Below are 8,510 nucleotides of genomic sequence, written 5' to 3' on the forward strand. Positions count from 1 at the left end.
GTACATCCCCAGCTCCAAGATCAAGGAGATGTCTTCAACCAGAAGACATAACATCTCTAAATAGTTAGACACTTACAGACAAAACTTCAAAGTACACTACTACCAAGCCAACAAAAGTCAAAGGAGAAATAGCTCATAAGGATAGGTGTTGATTCCGTGCTTAGTAAAAAGTGGTCAGAACTGGTAGGCAAAAAAAAGTAGATAGATAAATAAATATAAATAAACAAGGATACAGAAGATGTGACCAACAGTAGCCAAATTTAGTTAATTGATGTTTATGAAAAATATTACAGCAGAGTAGAGCACATGTCAGACTATAAGAATGTTAATACATCTTTAGAAACTAAATCCTTCAGAAAAAAATTATTTGATTATGACAGAAATTGTATAAAGTGTTAACAGAGATTGGAGAATTCTTTCAGCATTAAAAATTAGGTCAATATTCATCATATGAACATTTGAACCAGATATTAAATCCATGGGATATTAAGGAGTATCTTCAGCTTTAATGAAAGCAGAAACAATGGAAAAATGCAGATAATGCAAATCATTAGTGCTCACAGGAAATATATAACTTTGTATGCTGACATAGATATGAATAAAGATTCCCATAACCAGTGATCTACATGTGAACCTTAAGAAGATAGAAAATGAAGAGGAAGCTAAGCCTGAGTAGAAATAAGAAAATAATAATAATTGAATTGAGTAAGATAGAAAACATAAAGTCAAAAGAGAAAATATAGAAATATTTCTTTTTTTGAAAAGTTCAGTATAGTTACTAAAATGTGTGTTTGAATGATAAAACCAAGGATCAATAGAATTGAAAGTTAACATTCTTAGAGATCTCAGACACTAGCTAGCGTGACTCAGGCTTGGCTGGGAAGGACAAGTGACTGAACTAGAGACCAACAGATACTCAGACTTTCACACCTTGTCCCAGGCTTGTACCTCATTGGAGACTTTGATTTTTTTCCTACGTCAGAGTTCTTTATCTGTGGGTTCTCAATCTGTTGGTTATGACCCTTTTGGGGGTCAAATGACCCTTTCACAAGGGTTGTCTAACATCATCCTGCATCTTATTTGTTTACAATTCGTAACAGTAGCAAAATAACAGTTACAAAGTCGCATGAAATAATTTTATGATTGGGGGTCACCACAACATGAAGAACTGTATTAAAGGGTGATAGCATTAGGAATATTGAGAACCTCTGCCTTACATTGTGCAAGTTGGTAAGATGCCTAGGAACCAGTGAGATTAAGGAGAGGGTAGAGGAGTAGATATAACTTTACTTGCCTTCAACATAGTTGTCTTTTGCAAGAATGGCCAGTAGATGGCAGAAAATCCACGTAATGGATCTCTCAATTTACTCAAGGCCCAGTGAACACCAGGAAAACACCAGGAACTGTCATGGGCTTAGGTCCTCCTCACCTCCATGACAAGTACTCAATTTGAAACTGTCTCAAGACTCTTGTTTCCCTTACACTTCTCTTCATTAAGACTCATTAGGAGGACCCAGTCTACTCTGAAAACTCCTATTCAAAAGGGTTGAATATGCTACTTTGCTGTGGGATGGTCTGTATGTCAAATGTGTTGCTGATTGGTCAATGAATAAATCACTGATTGGTCAGTGGCCAGGCAGGAAGTATAGGCGGGACTAACAGAGAGGAGAATTGAGAGAACAGGAAGCTCGGTGAAGGAGACACTGCCAGCCGCCATCAGGACAAGGAAGATGTAAAGTACTGGTAAGCCACAAGCCACGTGGCAAGGTATAGATTAATAGAAATGGATTAATTTAAGCTGTAAGAACAGTTAGCAAAAAGCCTGCCATGGCCATACAGTTTGTAACCAATATAAGTCTCTGTGTTTACTTGGTCGGGTCTGAGTGGCTGTGGGACTGGCGGGTGTCAGAGATTTGTCCTGACTGTGGGCCAGGCAGGAAAACTCAAGCTACACTACTTCACACTTGTTACTAGAATGTTCTGAATTATAGCAGAGATTGACAGCCCAAAGTGGTGAACCTCAAATGGCTAGAGAGATGTATGGGATAACTTTGCACAAGAGAAAGTTCACCTGTCTGAAATAAGACACTATTATAGTTCAGAAGTAATAAGAGCTGGTATTTGTTCAGAACTATGTAGTAGGCAAAATTGATAAACATTGAGAAGGAAAATGTGGCAACTAAAGATATAGCTTGGTGGTTAAAAGCACTTACAGAGGATCCATGTTTAAGTCTTAACACCCGTGTCAGGCAATTCCAGGTCCAGGGCATCTGACATCCTCTTCTGGCCTCTGCTGCTACCCACATTTATGTGGCATTACATAGACAGGTAAATTAAAATAATAAAAATCAGAAGAAAAAGAAGGAGGAGGAGGAGGATTGCTTATTGCCCTAGCATGCTTCTCTGTTGCTGTGCTAGAACACTGACCAAAAACAACATTGGCAGGGGGAAGGGTGTGTTTGGATTACAGGTTGTGCTCATCATCCAGGGAAGTCAAGATAGAAACTTGAAGTAGAAACCACTGGGGAACATTGTTTACTGGCTTACTCAGTAAACATGGCTGGCTCAGCCTGCTTTCTTATACAACCAGGACCACCTGCCCAGGGGTGGCACCACCATGATGGCCTGGACCTTACCACATAAATCACTGATTAAGAAAATGTCCCACAGACTTGCTCCCAGGCCAACTTGATGGAGGCAATTATTCAGTTAAGGTTCCCACTTGCTAGGTGACTCCAATTTGTTTCAAGTAAACTAACCAGCACACTGACCCTCATTTAAATATCACACAATGTATATGCACAGTTTTATATAATTTAAAAATTAAATATATAGTGAACCCTTTCCCACAATAATGAGCCTACTCCATGTATAATGGCATTAATCCATTTTAGATGGTGGATCCTCAATGCCTACCCTCTAAATACTGTCACAATGGCACTTAAATTCAACATGAGTTTTTAAAGGGACAAATCTACAAAGTGTTTTGCAACAGTCACATGACATGACATTTTATATAGTTTTAACTGGGAAGCATGCTGGTACTCAGAGATCAAATACTTGCCCAAGATCACAGAGTTGGAAAATTATACATGACTATTTTCATTTGTTTATAGTATATGGAATTAGCTTGATGTTAGTAACATTGAGGCCTTATGAATTCAGATGAATAGTATTTGCTGTCTTGACCGAATGAAGCATGTGCTAAGATCTTATTAACTATACTACTTCGAAGTGTGGATGTAATTGGTCTGCCCTGAGTCAGGATGACCCTTAGTTAATTTGTTAGGAAATCATCTGGCAATAGCTATGCTGATGTGGACAGAATATTTGAACCCAGTCTCCCCTGCTGGCTTCAGGTTACATGACTCTCTTTAGTGCAAATAGATGGAGTAGTTACATCACACAAGCCACCTGCTGCACAGGACCAACTCATTGTTCTTTGTCTCTTTCTAAAGCAAGACATGGCTCCAGTTCTTCCCACCTGCTGTATATCTCTGGTGGCATAGCTCAGTGTTTAAGAACTTCATGCTATAGATGAACATCTTCAGGACCAGCTTTGTTCTCATTACAGTACACTAAGAGCTTCTGCACCTAGGAAAGAGTATCTCACTGTTCCCTTTCCTAAAACTTAATACAATGGTTAGGGTTCTTGGCTAAAAGTAAGAGAAGCCAATCCCAGGCAGCTCCTTGAAAGTCTGTTCAAGTATACCTGCATCGCTCCTAACAAAGATGGTTGGAGACTAGCTGGATACCATGAAAGACAGAACTGGAGACTAGAGAGAACCTGAGAACTATACATTGGGTCTCTGTCTATGATTTTCTCTGAGAATCTTTGTTGTATGCCCAGGTTAACTGAAGTTCTCTAATTCCCATCTAGTTTTCATCCATACAGGGAAAGTTGACTTGCTGGGCTAGACTTCAAGTCTTTCTGAAAACATGGTGAGGTATTTTGGTGGCGGTGGTGGTAGATTTGTTTACATGTTACTGGGGATTGATCCCAGGCCTTTGTGCATGTAGATCATGTACCCTACACTGGATTACACTCTTCAGCCTTTCTCTAAGTAGAGTTCACAAAAAAAAAGAAAAAAAAGAAAAGAAAAAAGAAAGATGTGACAGAAAGCCCTTATGGGTGTCTCCACTAGACTAGTGTGGATGATTTCTGTATGATGTCATGATTCAGCCCCCCCTTGGGAAGACAATACCAAAGGGAGCAAGGGCTGTGTGAGCTGTGATTCCATTCTGTGTCTTCTGAAACTACTGCACCTCAAGGGAGTATCGTGTCTATTGCCTACATAATCCTTTTGGCTCACAAATCATCAACTCCCAGCCTTCTTTAGCTTCAGTAATGGAGGACCCGAGGCAACCCAGTCCAATTAGAATACCCTAATACAGACCATATGATTAGTTTAAGGAGAGAGGAGTGACCCAACATGGACTGTATGGAACAATGTACAGTTCTTCTTGGAACTTTTAACACCTGAGAAATAACCCTAGTTCTTTACTGGGGAGATAGGTGATGTAAGAGTGGGGCTCTAAAAGCCGTCTCATCTGCTGCCTTTGTCACTGTTTACATCAAAGTGACCAAACTACTTCTCAGAAATAAGAAAGGAAAGGTTTATTTTGGCTCATGTTTCAGGGGCAGGAAAACATAGCGAATAGCTTAGCAGCCGGAGACTTCAATTGATTTGGGCTGTACTCGCTCCTTCCTCCTAACAATGTACTTGCTATCTAAGACACCAGACACATCAAGCTACACATTCACCCTATTCCAAATAATAGGATAACTTCCTTTTCCTCTTGACAGCCATCCGTTGTGGATAGTTTCTATTTATAAAATATTTCCAGTTTACAGCTGGGTACCAGAGCAAGGAGCTGATCCATCCTGAACTTGTTTTGGATGCATACACAATAAGGTAGAGCACCTTATGCATATTCATAATTGGGTATTCATAGTAATAAAATTAGATGCAGTGTAGGAAAGGACAGTAGAGAAAAGTTTATAACTTCATAACTCAAGATAGATATATATATATATATATATATATATATATATATATATATAGTTGTATAACTACACAGTAGAGGGAAAAGTTATATAACTCATCTGTCAATCAAAATAGAGAACCACACAAATTAGACCCCTTAGTAACCAGTGTTTCTTTTAGACCCCATAAAAGAAGCTCTAGGCAATAACTTGGGGTGCTTGCATAATGTTACTCTCATGACTCTCTGTTACTCTTGGTAGCTTACTTCTTTTTGATCTGTACTACCGATCACTTTGATTTTGAATAGTTTTCTTGCCACTTTGCAATACATATACACCTTAATTATAATTCTTTGAATAAAGTGTCATAAAACTGTAAAAGTCTGGTCCACACACTGATCACTAGTAACAGCATCAGGGGGTTACTATACATCATGGCAGGAAAGGCAAGGTGGCTGGGGTGGCTCCTCCCATGGTGGGAGGAGCCTGAGGTGAGGCTTATTTTCATCCCAGTTTACTGCCCCAAGGGACCTACTACTGGTAGCCAGGCCCCACCTTCTTAAGGCACCAAGTCCCTGCAAATATCGTCTGTTGCCAGATATTTAATTACACTGTGTAAAGATATGTCACTCTGCTTTAATAAAAAGCGAAATGGCCAATAGCTAGGCAAGAGGTATAGGCCAGACTTCTGGAAAGAGGGAGCTAGGGGAAGAAGAAAAGTGGAGACACCAGGAGATGCAGAGCAAGCAGGATGTGCAGGAGAAAGGTAACAGTCACAAGCCATGTGGCAGAATGTACATTAATATAAATGGGTTAATTTAAGTTGTAAGAACTAGTTAGAAACAAGACTAAGCTAAGGCCAAACTTTCATAATTAATAATAAGTCTCTGTGTCATTATTTGGGAGCTGGTGAGACAGAGAAAGACTCTTTACACTTGCTAGGAAACAAGTGTTCATGAGCCTTCAATGGACACAGCAGATTTAAATCATAACATCCACCATGCAGAGGGGGACACTGTATGAGGAATCATGTCAAAAGAGGCAGTGGAGCTCTGAGGTGGAGTCAGACATCAGGAGTCCTAGTGTAACACTGAATCTGGGCTGGTAGGCTGGCTCAGCAGCTAAGAGTGACTCCTCATCTTGCAGACGACTGGAGCTCAGTTCCCAGCACACACATATATACATCAGGTGGCTGACAGATGCCTGTAACTCTGCTCCAGAAGAATCTGCCACTCTGACTTCTGTGAGCACCTGTACATGTACACACACACACACACACACACACACACACACACAGAGTTAAACATAAGATAAAAACTTAAAAGCACTGAATCTTTGGGTCAAACCAGCACTGATGTGAGTTGCAGTTCTGAGTCCTCCCAGCAAGAGCTCCCTTAAGTCTCTTTTGCTTAAGATACTTTATTCTGGTTTTCTGGACTTACAATCTAATGCATTAGCTTTTGTGCTTCGACCCAAAGTGGGCTCTGAACATTTCCACAGGCCCTGTTTAATCATTTCACTGATGGTAGATTATTTTCCTTGCAGAGATCTTCAAAGGAGGTCATCCACTCAGCCACAGAGCCACAGAACTCACTCCATCACTCTTCAAAGTAGTTTTCATATCTGGTATTACAATTAGCAATGTTTTCAGTTGCATCAGGCAATAATCCTTAGGTTTAGAAATATTATCTTATTCTTATCAGTCCTCTCTTAGCTGAAACACTTAGGGAGAAGACTGAGGAATAATATTTGCAAAGATAATCGCCTAACTCATGGGGGGAATATTTCAATCTTAATGTATTAGGGATTTCTGCAAAGCTAGATAAGATATATTTAGCTCTAATTACCCCCATCATGCTATATATCATATTGGCTTACAGTCAATAGTTTTCTCTTTCTGATTGCTCTTTCTAATTTAAAATTTCATGTTAGAATTCCACCATTGGCTTCTGGAAATGAATTTAACTCTTCAAACAGAATCAAAGTAGTTGGTGACTTGAAATTCTATGCAAGGAAGCTTTTTTCATTGTCCCAGGCTTCAGAAGTTGTTGTTTTTGCTTTTGTTGTTGTAATGGGACTGTTCTTGCTTTCTTAGATAAGGCTCTAGCCACACCTGTGATATAACCTGTCAATTTCAAGGGACTTTATAAGCTGGCTGCAGTCCACATCTTCAGAATTGGGAAACATCTGTGCCTTTTGAGATAGAAAGGTTCTCATTCCCCCCACCCTTCTTTTGGTGTTCTTTTTCTTTAATCTCCTGAAAACATGGGTTCTATTATTTCAGGTACCACATGTGTCTTTGACAATATGCAGAATGCTTTTAATGAGCAGCATCTCCCGTTGCTCAGCTGTAACAATGTATTTTTATTTTTAGGGTGCCTGGGAGCCCCTGGTGAGATATGCATTCAATCTGAATCACCCACAGTCTCCTGGTTGGTCACAGAGGATACTGTACTGTCGTGGGGAGCTTACATTCCCCATTTCTTTCCATAAGTGGGCAGACAGACTTTCACCTAAAAGTGACAAGTAGATACTATGTGTTTGTACCTATGTTTCTTGTTTGCACTACCACTTCTCTGCATATCTATCTAAATATGAATGGAGGTTAACCCCTGGCATGTGTCTGAGAGCAGGCTAACTAGAACCCGAAGTTGAGAGTAAAATATGTAGACCAAGCCATCAGGGTTGGACCCAGGCTTCCAGGGAAGCCTCTAAGGTGTTTCTGCTGTCTCTTCCATTTTCATCTCTGCTCAGATTAGAGGAAAGGCTGCAGGAGTGGGGAGGATGTGTTTTGGCTCTTTGCTCGGCGATTTTCATCTAATCTCCCAACACTTGAGAAATTCACTGAGAGCCTAATCAAGAGTGGGACAGTGGGAGGCATCTTATAGAGACTGCATACCTTATAGAGATGAGGGGCCTTCCAAAAGACCAAAAGACAATTTTATGCCCTAAGGGGATTCCTGCTTATCCAGGGAATTAGCTTGAAGAAAGGGAAAAGGAACAGGAAGCAGGCAGCAGGAAGGAAGGAAGATGGAATGTGGTGGCAGCCCATCATTTTGAAGCAGCAAATGTGAGCCACAGGGATCAGGAGGTGCTTACTGAGCAAGAGCTGGTCTCAGTCTTCTGTAGGCTTTATATCAAAACACCAGTCACTCTTATAAAGCCCCTGTCTTAGCTGGGGTTTCTATTGCTGCAACAAAACACCATGACCAAAAAGCAAGTTGGGGAGGAAAGGGTTTATTTGTCTTACACTTCCATGTTGCTGTTCATCACTGAAGGAAATCAAGACAGGAACTCAAACAGGGCAGGATCCTGGAGGCAGGAGCTGATGCAAAGACCACAGAAGGGAGCTGCTTACTGGCTTGCTCCCCCTAGCTTGTTCAGTGGATATTCTTATAGAACCCAGGACCACCTGTCCAGGGTGGCACCACCCACCATGGGCGGGGCCCTCCCTCATTGATCACTAATTGAGAAAATGCATTATAGCTGGATCTCATGGAGGCATTTCCTCAACTGAGGCTCC

Source organism: Peromyscus californicus, unplaced genomic scaffold, assembly GCF_007827085.1.
Source record: "Peromyscus californicus insignis strain IS unplaced genomic scaffold, ASM782708v3 Scaffold_8__1_contigs__length_139910024, whole genome shotgun sequence".
NCBI classification, from domain to species: Eukaryota; Metazoa; Chordata; class Mammalia; order Rodentia; family Cricetidae; genus Peromyscus; species Peromyscus californicus.